We start from the raw sequence: 18,084 nt of genomic DNA on the forward strand, positions 1-18,084 counted from the left end.
TGCCCTCTTTATTTGTCAATTGCCCAACTGTAATTTGTTCACCCAACATGTTGTTCGTCTTATGGGAGAGACACCTCTAGTGAACTGTGGACCCCGGTCCAATTCTCTTTACTGAAATACAATCTACTGCAATACTTGTTCTCTTGTTTTTACGCAAACAATCATCTTCCACACAATACGGTTAACTCTTTGTTACAGCAAGCCGGTGAGATTGACAACCTCACTGTTTCGTTGGGGCAAAGTACTTTGGTTGTGTTGTGCAGGTTCCACGTTGGCGCCGGAATCCCTGGTGTTGCGCCGCACTACATCCCGCCGCCATCAACCTTCAACGTGCTTCTTGGCTCCTCCTGGTTCGATAAACCTTGGTTTCTTTCTGAGGGAAAACTTGCTGCTGTGTGCATCATACCTTCCTCTTGGGGTTGCCCAACGAACGTGTGAAATACACGCCATCAGCTGCCTATCATGATCAAGATCATTTATCTGTAATGCTACATGTGTGTTTGTTGGGATCCGATGAATAGAGAATACTATGTTATGTTGATTATCAATCTATTATCTATGTGTTGTTTATGATCTTGCATGCTCTCCGTTACTAGTAGATGCTTTGGCCAAGTTGATGCTTGTAACTCCAAGAGGGAGTACTTATGCTCGATAGTGGGTTCATGTCTCCGTGAATCTGGAGGAGTGACAAGAACCCCTAAGGTTATGGATGTGCTGTTGCCACTAGGGATAAAACATTGATGCTATGTTCGAGGATATAGTTATTGATTACATTACACACCATACTTAATGCAATTGTCTGTTGCTTGCAACTTAATACCGGAAGGGGTTCGGATGATAACCTGAAAGTGGACTTTTTAGGCATAGATGCATGCTGGATAGCGGTCTATGTACTTTGTCGTAATGCCCAATTAAATCTCACAATACTCATCATGTCATGTATGTGCATTGTCATGCCCTCTCTATTTGTCAATTGCCCAACTGTAATTTGTTTACCCAATATGCTATTTCTTATGGGAGAGACACCTCTAGTGAACTGTGGACCCCGGTCCATTCTTTTACATCGAATACAATCTACTGCAATATGGTAGTGCGCCGGCGGTAAGGGAGCATCACCGGTGCCCCTATATAGTGGCGCGCCGGTGGTAAATAGCACCGTCGTACCTAAAATGGAGTGTGCTAGCGGTAACCTTTGCAGCTATAGGACTTTTCCTAGTAGTGACCATTCGTCTTCTTGATTTCCACCAGATGGTAGTTCGGTGTAATCCGAAATATCTCAGTATTGATGGACATTACACCTTTCCTAACCGGTTGCAAACTCTCCATCTTTAACAATCCACCATCTTTCTTCCTGAGCTTTAGCCGCAAGCTCTTTGCAATGTCCTCAAGCTTTCTGTTGATTGTTGCATCTGTGCTAATTTTTTTCTCTTTGCTGGAGTTGTCCTCAAACATACCAGAGAGATCACAACCAGATGAAAGAGAAATGATGTCAAAGGCATTCAAATTGGTGAGGTTCTCTTCCTCTCGTGTGGCCTCAGTTGTACTGCTACTGAATGGATCAAAAACTGGATCCATGTCAACAGGAACAACATCCTCAGTATGTATGCTATAATTAGTTAGCTCTGAATCCAGACCTGTTTTGAACCTAGGATTTCCCAAGATATCTGAAAACGAGATACGCGTACCAGGGTTTGGATCAAGAATGCGACGCAAAAGCCTCCGGGCTTCCGAAGAATTACCAACTTGGCCATTTGAGTTCTGCTTTGTATATCTTCCGGTACATATCCTTCAAATTCTTGTCTTGAAAAGGAAGATAACCAGCCAACAACACATATAAGATCACTCCACAAGCCCAGATGTCAGCTTTTGCACCATCATAACCCTTTTTACAAATTAGTTCAGGAGCAACATATGAAGGAGTGCCACAACTTGTGTGGAGCAACCCATCTTGTCTCTTGCATTGTGCAAGTGCACTCAAACCAAAGTCTGAGATCTTTAAGTTGCAATTATCATCAAGAAGAAGATTTTCGGGCTTCAAATCACGATGATAGACCCCTCAACTGTGACAGAAGTCAACTACACTATTTAGCTGCTGGAAGTACTTGCGAGCAACATCTTCTTTCAGCCTTCCACGCTGAACCTTGTTGATAAGCTCACCCCCTTAACATACTCTAGCACAAAATATATCTTCGTCTTTGTGGGCATCACCTCATACAACTGGACTATGTTGGCATGTTTTACCAACTCCATCACCGATATCTCCCGCCTTACTTGATCCATAAGCCCATACTTGAAGATCTTCTATTTTTCGATCACCTTAATGGCAACGCTTTGTGAAGTCTTGAGATTACGGCCATAGTAAACTTTAGCAAAGCTCCCTTGACCAAGTAATCTTACTATCTCATATCTCTGCATCAAAATATTTCCCTTTTATTCTCCCATATTGCCGCTCATTTTGCAACGAACACAGAAGGTAGCGCTTGCTTGTGACGGTAAAGCACACGTCCGTTGGGAACCCCAAGAGGAAGGTATGATGAGTACAGCAGCGAGTTTTCCCTCAGTAAGAAACCAAGGTTATCGAACCAGTAGGAGATGAAGATCACGTGAAGATTTTTGGTGAAGGAGTGTAGTGCGGCGCAACACCAGGGATTCCGGTGCCAACGTGGAACCTGCACAACACAATCAAACTACTTTGCCCCAACTTAACAGTGAGGTTGTCAATCTCACCGGCTTGCTGAAAACAAAGGATTAAACGTATGGTGTGGAAAATGATGTTTGCTTGCAGAAAACTAAAGAGAACAATGATTGCAGTAGGTTGTATTTTAGATGTAAAAAAATGGACCGGGGTCCACAGTTCACTAGTGGTGTCTCTCCAATAAGATAAATAACATGTTGGGTAAACAAATTACAGTTGGGCAATTGACAAATAGAGAGGGCATAACAATGCGCATACATATCATGATGACTACTGTGAGATTTACTTAGGGCATTACGACAAAGAACATAGACCGCCATCCAGCATGCATCTATGCCTAAAAAGTCCACCTTCGGGTTAGCATCCGCACCCCTTCCAGTATTAAGTTGCAAGCAACAGACAATTGCATTAAGTACTGTGCGTAATGTAAACAATACAAATATCTTTAGACAAAGCATTGATGTTTTATCCCTAGTGGCAACAGCACATCCACAACCTTAGGGGTTGTTGTCACTCCCCCAGATTCAATGGAGACATGAACCCACTATCTAGCATAAATACTCCCTCTTGGAGTCACAAGTATCAACTTGGCCAAAGCCTCTACTAGCTACGGAGAGCATGCAAGATCATAAACAACACATATAAGATAGATCTACAATCAACTTGACATAGTATTCCATATTCATCAGATCCCAACAAACACAACATGTGGCATTACAATAAGATGATCTTGATCATGATAGGCAGCTCACAAGATCTAAACATGATGGCACAAAAGGAGAATACAACCATCTAGCTACTGCTATGGACCCATAGTCCAAGGATGAACTACTCACGCATCAATCCGGAGGCGGGCATGGTGATGTAGAGCCCTCCGGTGATGATTCCCCTCTCCGACAGGGTGCCGGAGGAGATCTTCTGAACCCCCGAGTTAGGGTTGATGGCGGCGGCGTCTCTAGAACTGTTCTGGTATTTTTGCTCCCGGTACTTGGGTTTTCGGGGACGAAGGAATAAATAGGCGAAGGGGCAGCGTCGGGGGAGCCAGGAAGCTCCCTCCCCACATGTCGGCGCGGCAGTGGGGCCCCCCGCGCCACCCTATGGGGAGGGCCCCCTGGTGGCCTTCCTCGACTCCTCTTCGGTCTTCTGGAACACTCCGTGGAAAATAGGGCAGTGGGCTTTTGTTTCGTCCAATTTCGAGAATATTTGTAAAACAACTTTTCTGAAATCAAAAACAGTAGAAAACAGGAACTGGCACTGTGGCATCTTGTTAATAGGTTAGTCCCAGAAAATGCATAGAAACATTATAAAGTGTGAATAAAACTAGTATGGAACATAAGAAATTATAGATACGTTGGAGACGTATCAAGCATCCCCAAGCTTAGTTCCTACTCGCCCTCGAGTAGGTAAACGATAAAAAGAATAATTTCTGAAGTGACATGCTACCAACATAATCTTGATCAATACTATTGTAAATAATATGAGATGAATGAAGTGACTCAAAGCAATGGTCTATAGTTTGCTAACAAAAAGATAATGACTAAACAACTGAATCATATAGCAAAAACTTTTCATGAATAGTACTTTCAAGACAAGCATCAAAAAGTCTTGCATAAGAGTTAACTCATAAAGCAATAGATTCTTAATGAAAGGTTTTGAAGCAACACAAAGGAAGATTTAAGTTCCAGCAATTGCTTTCAACTTCAACATGCATATCTCATGGATAATTGTCAACACAAAGTAATATAATAAGTGTAATAAGCAAGCATGTAAGAATCAATGCACACAGTTGACACAAGTGTTTGCTTCTAAGATAGAAAGAAGTAGGTAAACTGACTCAACATAAAGTAAAAGAAAGGCCCTTCGCACAGGGAAGCAGGGATTAAATCATGTGCTAGAGCTTTTTAAGTTTTGAAATCATAAAGAGAGCATAAAAATAAAGTTTTGAGAGGTGTTTGTTGTTGTCAACGAATGGTAGTGGGCACTCTAACCCCCTTGTCAAACAGACTTTCAAAGAGCGGCTCCCATGAAGGACGTTATCTCTACCAGCAAGGTAGATCATCCCTCTTCTCTCTTGTTTACACATGTATTTTGTTTTATTTATAGATGACACTCCTCCCAACCTTTTGCTTTCACAAGCCATGGCTAACCGAATCCTCGGGTGCCTTCCAACATTTCACATACCATGGAGGAGTGTCTATTGCAAAATTAAGTTTCTTACTGATAAATCAGGGCAAAACATGTGAAGAGAATTATTAATGAAAGTTAATTAATTGGGGCTGGGCACCCCGTTGCCAGCTCTTTTTGCAAAATTATAGGATAAGCAGATGTATATGCCACTAGTCCATTGGTGAAAGTCTGCCCAACAAGATTGAAAGATAAAACACCACATACTTCCTCATGAGCTATAAAACATTGACACAAATAAGGAGTAATAAAGTTTTGAATTGTTTAAAGGTAGCACATGAAGTATTTACTTGGAATTGCAGAAAAAATACCACATAGTAGGTAGTTATGGTGGACACAAATGACATAGGTTTTGGCTCAAGGTTTTGGATGCACGAGAAGCATTCCCTCTCAGTACAAGGCTTTGGCTAGCAAGGTTGTTTGAAGCAAACACAAGTATAAACCGGTACAGCAAAACTTACATAAGAACATATTGCAAGCATTATAAGACTCTACACTGTCTTCCTTGTTGCTCAAACACTTTAACCAGAAAATATCTAGACCTTAGAGAGACCAATCAGGCAAACCAAATTTCAACAAGCTCTACGGTAGTTCTCCACTAATAGGTTTAAACTACATTATGCAAGAGCTTAAACATGATCTACTTGAGAGCTCAAAACAATTGCCAAGTATCAAATTATTCAAGACAATATACCAACTACCACATGCAGCATTTTCTGTTTCCAACCAAATAACAATATGGGTTGCGGCTTTCAGCTTTCGCCATAAACATTAAAAGTAAAACGAAGAACACAAGTGTTCAAATGAAAAAGTGGAGCGTGTCTCTCTCCCACACAAGCATGTTAGGATCCGGTTTATTAAGAAAACTAAAATAACAAACGATAATAAAAGCACACGGACGCTCCAAGTAAAGCATATAAGATGTGACTGAATTAAAATATAGTTTCACTAGAGGTGACCTGATAAGTTGTTGATGAAGAAGGGGATGCCTTGGGCATCCCCAAGCTTAGACGCTTGACTCTTCTTGAAATATGCAGGGATGAACCACGGGGGCATCCCCAAGCTTAGACTTTTCACTCTTCTTGATCATATTATATCATCCTCCTCTCTTGATCCTTGAAAACTTCCTTCACACCAAACTCAAAGCAATCTCATTGGAGGGTTAGTGCATAATCAAAAATTCACATGTTAAGCAAGGACACAATCATTCCCAACACTTCTGGACATTACCCAAGGCTACTAGAATTTAATGGAGCAAAGAAATCCACTCAACCACAGTAAAGTAGGCAATGCGAAATAAAAGGCAGAATCTGTCAAAAACAGAACAGTCCGTAAAGACGAATTTTTTCGAGGCACTTAACTTGCTCAGATGGAAAAGCTCCAGTAGAATGAAAGTTTTGTACATATCTGAGGATTACTCATGAATTTTTTCAGAATTTTTAGATTCTTCTGCAGAGAGAAAAACTCAAATTTGTGACAGCTAAAAATCTGTTTCTGCGCAGAAATCCAAATCTAGTAACAACTTTCTATCAAAGACTTTACTTGGCACAACAATGAAAGAAAATAAAGATATAGAGGTATTGCTACAGTAGTAACAAGCACCTTGACTCAATTATAAAACAAAAATTGCAGAAATAAAATAATGGGTTGTCTCCCATAAGTGCTTTTCTTTAACGCCTTTCAGCTAGGCGCAGAAAGTGAAAATCAAGTAACATCAAGAGAAGAAGCATCAACATCATAATTTGCTCTAATAATAGAATCAAAAGACATCTTCATTCTCTTTCTAGGGAAGTGTTCCATATCTTTCTTAAGAGGGAATTGATATTTAATATTTCCTTCTTTCATATCAATAATAGCACCAACGGATCGAAGAAAGGGTCTCCCCAAAACAATAGGACAAGATGCATTGCATTCAATATCCAAAACAACAAAATCAATGGGGACAAGGTTATTGTTAACCGTAATGTGAACATTGTCAATTCTCCCCAAATGTTTCTTTATAGAATTATCAGCAAGATTAACATCCAAATAACAACGTTCCAAAGGTGGCAAGTCAAGCATATCATAGAGTTTCTTAGGCATAACAGAAATACTTGCACCAAGATCACATAAAGCATTACAATCAAAATCATCGACCTTCATTTTAATGATGGGCTCCCAACCATCTTCCAACTTCCTAGGGATAGAAGCTTCAAGTTTTAATTCCTCTTCCCTAGCTCTAATGAGAGCATTTGTAATATGTTTTGTAAAGGCCAAGTTTATAGCACTAGCATTAGGACTTCTAGCAAGTTTTTGCAAGAACTTAATAACTTCAGAAATATGAAAATTATCAAAATCAAAACCATTATGATCTAAAGCAATGGGACCATTGTCCCCAACACTTTGAAAAAATTCAGCACTTTTATCACAAACAGTTTCAGCAGTTTCAGGCAATTTTGCACGCTTTGTAGTAGAAGTAGAAACATTGCTAACACCAATTATTTTACCATTGATAGTAGGAGGTTTAGCAACATGTGAAGCATCAACATTACTAGTGGTGGTAATAGTCCAAACTCTAGCTATATTATTCTCTTTAGCAAGTTTTTCTTCTCTTTCCCACCTAGCATGCAATTCAGCCATTATTCTAATATTGTCATTAATTCGAACTTGGATAGCATTTGTTGTAGCAAGAATTTTGTTATCATTATCCTCAGGTTTAGCAGCCATTTTATTAATTAAAGAAGCTTGTGACTCAGACATGTATGAAATTCGGTTTTCAGCATTTGAAAGCTTAGTTTGCAAACCAGAAATTTCCATATTTAAATTCTCAAGTTGATTCCCTATATTTTTCAACAAGGCAGATTGTTCATTCATAGTTTTAGTAAACAATTGATTTTTCTCATATTGTGATTGCATATAGCTCTTAGTAGCTCTTTCAATTTCGAGCATCTTTTCCTCACTAGGTAAAACAGATCTTCCATAAGAATTACCATAACCACTACCACTATTAGAAGGATATGGCCTATAGTCGTTGTTACCAAAATTATTCCTATAAGCATTGTTGTTGAAATTATTATTTTTAATGAAGTTCACATCAACATGCTCTTCTTGAGCAACCAATGAAGCTAAAGGAACATTATTAGGATCAACATGAGATTTACCATTAACAAGCATAGACATAATAACATCAATCTTATCACTCAAGGAAGAGGTTTCTTCAACAGAATTTACCTTCTTACCTTGAGGAGTCCTTTCAGTGTGCCATTCAGAGTAGTTGATCATAATATCATCAAGAAGCTTTGTTGCAGCACCCAAAGTGATGGACATAAAAGTACCTCCAACAGCTGAATCCAATAGGTTCCTTGAAGAAAAATTTAATCCTGCATAAAAGGTTTGGATGATCATCCAAGTAGTTAGTCCATGGGTAGGGCAATTCTTTACCAAAGATTTTATTCTCTCCCATGCTTGGGCAACATGTTCATTATCCAATTGCTTAAAGTTCATAATGCTACTTCTCAAAGATATAATTTTAGCAGGATGATAATATTTTCCAATGAAAGCATCTTTACATTTAGTCCATGAATTAATACTATTTTTAGGAAAAGATAGCAACCAATCTTTAGCTCTTCCTCTCAAGGAGAAAGGAAACAATTTGAGTTTTATAATATCCCCATCTATATCCTTATACTTTTGCATTTCACAAAGTTCAACAAAATTATTAAGATGGGCAGCAGCATCATCAGTACTAACACCAGAAAATTGCTCTCTCATAACAAGATTTTATAAAGCAGGTTTAATTTCATAAAATTCTGCTGTAGAAGCAGGTGGAGCAATAGGAGTGCATAAGAAATCATTATTATTTGTGCTATCAGGAGTACCCATTTTAGCAATAATAAAAATAAATAAAGCAAAACCGAATTAAATAAAGTAAAACAAGTAACTAATTTTTTTGTGTTCTTGATATAAAGAAAGCAAACAAGACAGAAATCAAAATAAAGCAAGACAATAAACAAAGTAAAGAGATTGGGTGTGAGAGACTCCCCTTGCAGCGTGTCTTGATCTCCCCGGCAACGGCGCCAGAAAAGTAGGTGCTTGTGACGGTAAAGCACACGTCCGTTGGTAACCCCAAGAGGAAGGTATGATGAGTACATCAGCGAGTTTTCCCTCAGTAAGAAACCAAGGTTATCGAACCAGTAGGAGATGAAGATCACGTGAAGGTTGTTGGTGAAGGAGTGTAGTGCGGCGCAACACCAGGGATTCCGGTGCCAACGTGGAATCTGCACAACACAATCAAACTACTTTGCCCCAACTTAACAGTGAGGTTGTCAATCTCACCGGCTTGCTGAAAACAGAGGATTAAACGTATGGTGTGGAAAATGATGTTTGCTTGCAGAAAACTAAAGAGAACAATGATTGCAGTAGGTTGTATTTCAGATGTAAAAGAATGGACCGGGGTCCACAGTTCACTAATGGTGTCTCTCCAATAAGATAAATAACATGTTGGGTAAACAAATTACAGTTGGGCAATTGACAAATAGAGAGGGCATAACAATGCGCATACATATCATGATGACTACTGTGAGATTTACTTAGGGCATTACGACAAAGAACATAGACCGCCATCCAGTATGCATCTATGCCTAAAAAGTCCACCTTCGGGTTAGCATCCACACCCATTCCAGTATTAAGTTGCAAGCAACAGACAATTGCATTAAGTACTGTGCGTAATGTAAACAATACAAATATCCTTAGACAAACCATTGATGTTTTATCCCTAGTGACAACAGCACATCCACAACCTTAGGGGTCGCTGTCACTCCCCCAGATTCAATGGAGACATGAACCCACTATCTAGCATAAATACTCCCTCTTGGAGTCACAAGTATCAACTTGGCCAAAGCCTCTACTAGCAACAGAGAGCATGCAAGATCACAAACAACACATATAAGATAGATCTATAATCAACTTGACATAGTATTCCATATTCTTCGGATCCCAACAAACACAACATGTAGCATTACAATAAGATAATCTTGATCATGATAGGCAGCTCACAATATCTAAACATGATGGCACAAAAGGAGAAGACAACCATCTAGCTACTGCTATGGACCCATAGTCCAAGGATGAACTACTCAAGCATCAATCCGGAGGCGGACATGGTGATGTAGAGCCCTCCGGTGATGATTCCCCTCTCCGGCAGGGTGCCGGAGGAGATCTTCTGAACCCCCCGAGTTAGGGTTGATGGCGGCGGCGTCTCTGGAACTGTTCTGGTATTTTGGCTCCCGGTACTAGGGTTTTCTGGGACGAAGGAATAAATAGGCGAAGGGGCAGCGTCGGGGATCCAGGGGGCTCCCTCCCCACATGTCGGCGCGGCAGTGGGGCCCCCCACATCGCCCTATGGGGAGGGCCCCCTGCTGCCCTTCCTCGACTCCTCTTCGGTCTTCTGGAACACTCCGTGGAAAAAAGGGCCTGATACGTCTCAAACGTATCTATAATTTCTTATGTTCCATGCTACTTTTATGATGATACTCACATGTTTTATACACATTATATGTCATTATTATGCATTTTCCGGCACAAACCTATTAACGAGATGCCGAAGAGCCAGTTGTTGTTTTCTGCTATTTTTGGTTTCAGAAATCCTAGTAAGGAAATATTCTCGGAATTGGACGAAATCAACGCCCAGGATCTTATTTTTCCACGAAGCTTCCAGAAGTCCGAAAGGGAAACGAAGTGGGGTGACGAGGCGGCGACACACCAGGGCGGCACGGCCCAGGCCCTGGCCGCGCCGGCCTGTTGTGTGGGCCCCTCGCGTCGCCCCTAAACCTACCTCTTCGCCTATAAGAAGCCTTCGTCGATAATAGTTCCAGTACCGAGAGCCACGATACGGAAAACCTTCCAGAGACGCCGCCGCCGCCAATCCCATCTCGGGGGATTCAGGAGATCGCCTCCGGCACCCTGCCGGAGAGGGGAATCATCTCCCGGAGGACTCTTCACCGCCATGGTCGCCTCCGGATTGATGTGTGAGTAGTTCACCCCTGGACTATGGGTCCATAGCAGTAGCTAGATGGTCGTCTTCTCCTAATTGTGCTATCATTGTTGGATCTTGTGAGCTGCCCAACATGATCAAGATCATCTATCTGTAATGCTACATGTTGCGTTTGTTGGGATCCGATGAATATGGAATACTATGCTATGTTGATTATCAATCTATCATCTATGTGTTGTTTATGATCTAGCATGCTCTCCGTTGCTAGTAGAGGCTCTGGCCAAGTCGTTACTTGTAACTCCAAGAGGGAGTAATTATGCTCGATAGTGGGTTCATGCCTCCATTAAATCTGGGGGAGTGACAGCAACCTCTAAGGTTGTGGATGTGCTGTTGCCACTAGGGATAAAACATCAATGCTATATCTAAGGATGTATTTGTTGATTACATTACGCACCATACTTAATGCAATTGTCTGTTGTTTGCAACTTAATACTGGAGGGGGTGCTAGCGTACAGTTGATGTGGCGTAGTAGCTTCCTTATGACGGTAAAGCACTCGTCCGTTGGGAACCCCAAGAGGAAGGTATGATGTGTACAGCAGCAAGTTTTCCCTCAGTAAGAAACCAAGGTTTATCGAACCAGTAGGAGCCAAGAAGCACGTTGAAGGTTGATGGCGGCGGAGATGGCAGCGGTGTCGATGGAGAAGCCTTCCGGGGGCACTTCCCCATCCCGGCGGCGTGCCGGAACAGAGACTCCTGTCCCCCAGATCTTGGCTTCGCGATGGCGGCGGCTCTGGAAGGTTTCTCGTACCGTGGCTTTTCCGTATCGAAGATTTAGGTCAGGGACCTTTAAATAGGCGAAGAGGCGGAGTCGGAAGGCTGACGGGGCAACGACACACTAGGGCGGCGCGGCCAGGGCCTGGGCCGCGCCGCCTACATGTGTGGGGCCCACAGGGGTCTCCTCTGGTGGCTCTCGGGTGCTCTGGAAGCTTCGTGGAATTCTAAGATGCTGGGCGTTGATTTCGTCCAATTCCGAGAATATTTCCTTACTAGGATTTCTGAAACCAAAAACAGCAGAAAATAGCAACTGGCCCTTTGGCATCTCGTCAATAGGTTAGTTCCGGAAAACACATAAAATCATCATAAAGTATGTATAAAACATGTAGGTATTGTCATAAAACAAGCATGGAACATAAGAAATTATCGATACGTCGGAGACGTATCAGCATCCCCAAGCTTAGTTCCTACTCGTCCCGAGTAGGTAAACGATAACAAAGATAATTTCTGAAGTGACATGCTACCAACATAATCTTAATCATACTATTGCAAGCACATGTAATGAATGCAGTGATTTGAAACAATGGTAAATGTAATGAGTAAACAAATGAATCATATAGCAAAGACTTTTCATGAATAGTACTTTCAAGACAAGCATCAATAAGTCTTGCATAAGAGTTAACTTATAAAGCAATAGTTTCATAGTAAAGGCATTGAAGCAACACAAAGGAAGATTAAGTTCAGCGGTTGCTTTCAACTTCAACATGTATATCTCATGGATATTGTCAACATAAAGTAAAATAATAAGTGCAATAAGCAAGTATGTAAGAATCAATGCACAGTTAACACAAGTGTTTGCTTCTAAGATGGAAGGAAATAGGTAAACTGACTCAACATTAAAGTAAAAGAAAGGCCCTTCACAGAGGGAAGCATGGATTGCTATATTTGTGCTAGAGCTTTTATTTTGAAAACAAGAAACAATTTTGTCAACGGTAGTAATAAAGCATATGAGTTATGTAAATTATATCCTACAAGTTGCAAGCCTCATGCATAGTATACCAATAGTGCCCGCACCTTGTCCTAATTAGCTTGGATTTACATGGATTATCATAGTATAGCATATGTTTCAACCAAGTGTCAAATTGGGGTACCTCTATGCCGCCTGTACAAAGGTCTAAGGAGAAAGCTCGCATTGGATTTCTCGCTTTTGATTATTCTCAACTTAGACATCCATACCGGGACAACATAGACAACAGATAATGGACTCCTCTTTAATGCATAAGCATTCAACAACAGATAATATTCTCATAAGAGATTGAGGTTTGTTGTCCAAACTGAAACTTCCACCATGGATCATGGCTTTAGTTAGCGGCCCAATGTTCTTCTCTAACAATATGCATACTCAAACCATTTGATCATGATAAATCACTCTTACTTCAGACAAGACGAACATGCATAGCAACTCACATGATATTCAACAAAGAAATAGTTGATGGCGTCCCCAGGAACATGGTTATCGCTCAACAAGCAACTTATAAGAGATAAGATGCATAAGTACATATTCAATACCACAATAGTTTTTAAGCTATTTGTCCCATGAGCTATATATTGCAAAGATAAAGAATAGAAATTTTAAAGGTAGCACTCAAGCAATTTACTTTGGAATGGCGGAGAAATACCATGTGGTAGGTAGGTATGGTGGACACAAGTGGCATAGTGTTTGGCTCAAGGATTTTGGATGCATGAGAAGTATTCCCTCTCGATACAAGGTTTAGGCTAGCAAGGTTGTTTGAAGCAAACACAAGTATGAACCGGTACAGTAAAACTCACATAAAAGACATATTGTAAACATTATAAGACTCTATACCGTCTTCCTTGTTGTTCGACCCTTACTAGAAAATATCTAGACCTTAGAGAGACCAATTATGCAAACCAAATTTTAGTAAACTCTATGTATTTCTTCATTAATAGGTGCAAAGTATATGATGCAAGAGCTTAAACATGAGCACAACAATTGCCAAGTATCACATTATTCAAGATATTATACTAATTACCACATATAGCATTTTCCGTTTCCAACCGTGTAACAATTTAACGAAGCAGTTCAACCTTCGCCATGAATATTATGAGTAAAGCTAAGGACATATGTGTCCATATGCAACAGCGGAGCGTGTCTCTCTCCCACACAATAAATGCTAGGATCCAACTTTATTCAAACAAAACAAAAACAAAAACAAAAACAAACAGACGCTCCAAGTAAAGCACATAAGATGTGATGGAATAAAAATATAGTTTCACTAGAGGAACCTGATAATGTTGTCGATGAAGAAGGGGATGCCTTGGGCATCCCCAAGCTTAGATGCTTGAGTCTTCTTGAAATATGCAGGGATGAACCACCGGGGCATCCCCAAGCTTAGAGCTTTCACTCTCCTTGATCATATTGTATCATCCTCCTCTCTTGACCCTTGAAAACTTCCTCCACACCAAACTCGAAACAAACTCATTAGAGGGTTAGTGCATAATCAAAAATTCACATGTTCAGAGGTGACACAATCATTCTTAACACTTCTGGACATTGCACAAAGCTACTGAAAGTTAATGGAACAAAGAAATCCATCTAACATAGCAAAACATGCAATGTGAAATAAAAGGCAGAATCTGTCAAAACAGAATAGTCCGTAAAGACGTATTTTTTAGAGGCACCAGACTTGCTCAAATGAGAAAACTCAAAACTAATGAAAGTTGCGTACATATCTGAGGATCACTCACGTAAATTGGCATAATTTTCTGAGTTACCTACAGAGAATTCAACCCAAATTCGTTACAGCAAGAAATATGTTACTGCGCAGCAATCCAAATCTAGTATCAACTCTACTATCAAAGACTTTACTTGGCACAACAATGCAATAAAACTAAGATAAGGAGAGGTTGCTACAGTAGTAACAACTTCCAAGACATAAATATAAAACAAAAGTACTGTAGTAAAATAAAAACATTGGTTATCTCCCAAGAAGTTCTTTCTTTATAGCCATTAAGATGGGCTCAGCAGTTTTAATGATGCACTCGCAAGAAATAGTATTTGAAGCAAAAGAGAGCATCAAGAGGCAAATTAAAAACACATTTAAGTCTAACCCACTTCCTATGAAAAGGGATCTTGTAAATAAACAAATTCATGAAGCATAATGCAACAAGCATAGAAAGATAAAACAAGTCCAGCTTCAAGATTTTCAGCATATAGAGAGGTGTTTTAGTAACATGAAAATTTCTACAACCATATTTTCCTCTCTCATAATAACTTTTAGTAACATCATGAACAAACTCAACAATATAACTATCACTTAAAACATTCTTATCATGAGTCTCATGCATAAAATTATTACTACTCCAACATAAGCATAGTCATTCTTATTAATTGTAGTGGGAGCAAATTCAACAAAGTAGCTATCAAATATAGGAGGCATATTGTAATCATAACCAAATTTATCCTCCATAGTAGGTGGCACCAAAATACTACTATCATTATAATCATCATAAATAGGAGGCAAAGTATCATCAAAGAAAATTTTCTCCTCAATGCTTGGGGGACTAAAAAGATCATGCTCATCAAAACCAGCTTCCCCAAGCTTAGAATTTTCCATATCATTAGCAACAATGGTGTTCAAAGCGTTCATACTAATATGTTCCATGGGTTTTTTAATTTCCGCATCAAAACATCCATGTCTTAAATCAGGAAATAGAATAAGAAGCTCATTGTTGTCCATTATGCCTAACTAGTGTAAACAAGAAACAAAAAGATGCAATTGCAGGATCTAAAGGAAATAGCTTCGAGCACTTACAACGGCGCTGGAAAATAGCTTAGTAGCCGAGATCCGGAGTGTGAGTGCCTTTTACCTTTCCTCCCCGGCAACGGCACCAGAAAATATGCTGCTAGCGTACAATTGATGTGGCGTAGTAGCTTCCTTGTGACGGTAAAGCACTCGTCCGTTGGGAACCCCAAGAGGAAGGTATGATGTGTATAGCAACAAGTTTTCCCTCAGTAAGAAACCAAGGTTTATCGAACCAGTAGGAGCCAAGAAGCACGTTGAAGGTTGATGGCGGCGGAGATGGCAGCGGTGTCGATGGAGAAGCCTTCCGGGGGCACTTCCCCGTCTCGGCGGTCCCCCAGATCTTGGCTTCGCGATGGCGGTGTCTCTGGAAGGTTTCTCGTACCGTGGCTTTTCCGTATCGAAGATTTAGGTCAGGGACCTTTAAATAGGCGAAGAGGCGGAGTCGGAAGGCTGACGGGGCAATGACACACTAGGGCGGCGCGGCCAGGGCCTGGGTCGCGCCGCCTACATGTGTGGGGCCCACAGGGGTCTCCTCTGGTGGCTCTCGGGTGCTCTGGAAGCTTCGTGGAATTCTAAGATGCTGGGCGTTGATTTCATCCAATTCCGAGAATATTTCCTTACTAGGATTTCTGAAACCAAAAACAGCAGAAAACAGCAACTGGCCCTTTGGCATCTCGTCAATAGGTTAGTTCCGGAAAATGCATAAAATCATCATAAAGTATGTATAAAACATGTAGGTATTGTCATAAAACAAGCATGGAACATAAGAAATTATCGATACGTCGGAGACGTATCAGGGGGTTCAGATGATAACCTGAAGGTGGACTTTTTAGGCATAGATGCATGCTGGATAGCGGTCTATGTACTTTGTTGTAATGCCCAATTAAATCTCACACTACTCATCATAACATGTATGTGCATTGTTATGCTCTCTTTATTTGTCAATTGCCCAACTGTAATTTTTTCACCCAACATGCTATTTATCTTATGGGAGAGACACCACTAGTGAATTGTGGACCCCGGTCCATTCTTTTACATCGAATATAATCTACTGCAATACTTGTTCTACTGTTCTCTGCAAACAATCATCATCCACACTATACATCTAATCCTTTGTTACAGCAAGCTGGTGAGATTGATAACCTCACTGTCACGTTGGGGCAAAGTAATTTGGTTGTGTTGTGCAGGTTCCACGTTGGCGCCGGAATCCCTGGTGTTGCGCCGCACTACACTCTGCCGCCATCAACCTTCAACGTGCTTCTTGGCTCCTACTGGTTCGATAAACCTTGGTTTCTTACTGAGGGAAACTCACTGTTGTACGCATCACACCTTCCTCTTGGGGTTCCCAACGGACGCGTGTTGAACGGAAATATTTATGCATTTTCCGGCACTAACCTATTAACGAGATGCCGAAGAGCCAGTTGTTGTTTTCTGCTGTTTTTGGTTTCAGAAATCCTAGTAAGGAAATATTCTCGGAATTGGACGAAATCAACGCCCAGGGTCCTATTTTTCCACGAAGCTTCCAGAAGACCGAGGGAGAAACGAAGTGGGGCCACGAGGTGGCCAGACAACAGGGCGGCGCGGCCTGGACCCTGGCCGCGCGGCCCTGGCGTCTGGGCCCCTCGTGACGCCCCTTGACCTACCCTTCCGCCTACTTAAGCCTCCGTCGATAATAGCCCGAGTACCGAGAGCCACGATACGGAAAACCTTACTGAGACGCCGCCGCCGCCAATCCCATCTCGGGGGATTCAGGAGATCGCCTCCGGCACCCTGCCGGAGAGGGGAATCATCTCCCGGAGGACTCTACACCGCCATGGTCGCCTCCGGATTGATGTGTGAGTAGTTCACCCATGGACTATGGGTCCATAGCAGTAGCTAGATGGTTGTCTTCTCCTCATGTGCTTCATTGTCGGATCTTGTGAGCTGCCTAACATGATCAAGATCATCTATCTGTAATGCTATATGTTGTGTTTGTTGGGATCCGATGGATAGAGAATACTATGTTATGTTGATTATCAATCTATTATCTATGTGTTGTTTATGATCTTGCATGCTCTCCGTTATTAGTAGAGGCTCTGGCCAAGTTTTTACTCTTAACTCCAAGAGGGAGTATTTATGCTCGATAGTGGGTTCATACCTCCATTAAATCTGGGACAGTGACAGAAAGTTCTAAGGTTGTGGATGTGCTGTTGCCACTAGAGATAAAACATTGATGCTATGTCCGAGGATGTAGTTATTGATTACATTACACACCATACTTAATGCAATTGTCTGTTGTTTGCAACTTAATACTGGAAGGGGTTCGGATGATAACCTGAAAGTGGACTTTTTAGGCATAGATGCATGCTGGATAGCGGTCTATGTACTTTGTCGTAATGCCCAATTAAATCTCACAATACTCACCATGTCATGTATGTGCATTGTCATGCCCTCTCTATTTGTCAATTGCCCAACTGTAATTTGTTCACCCAACATGCTATTCATCTTATGGGAGAGACACCTCTAGTGAACTGTGGACCCCGGTCCATTCTTTTAATTGAATACAATCTACTGCAATACTTGTTCTACTATTCTCTGCAAACAATCATCATCCACACTATACATCTAATCCTTTGTTACAGCAAGCCGGTGAG

General features: G+C 41.1%; 1 pseudogene; it reads right to left on the bottom strand.

Annotated features, from left to right (window-relative positions):
* Window positions 1-1,212: 1,212 nt before the first annotated feature.
* On the bottom strand, window positions 1,213-2,273 carry LOC127304064 (CBL-interacting protein kinase 10-like; annotated as a pseudogene).
* Between the last annotated feature and the right edge of the window lie 15,811 nt (window positions 2,274-18,084).

Source organism: Lolium perenne, chromosome 5 (assembly GCF_019359855.2).
Source record: "Lolium perenne isolate Kyuss_39 chromosome 5, Kyuss_2.0, whole genome shotgun sequence".
NCBI classification, from domain to species: domain Eukaryota; kingdom Viridiplantae; phylum Streptophyta; class Magnoliopsida; order Poales; family Poaceae; genus Lolium; species Lolium perenne.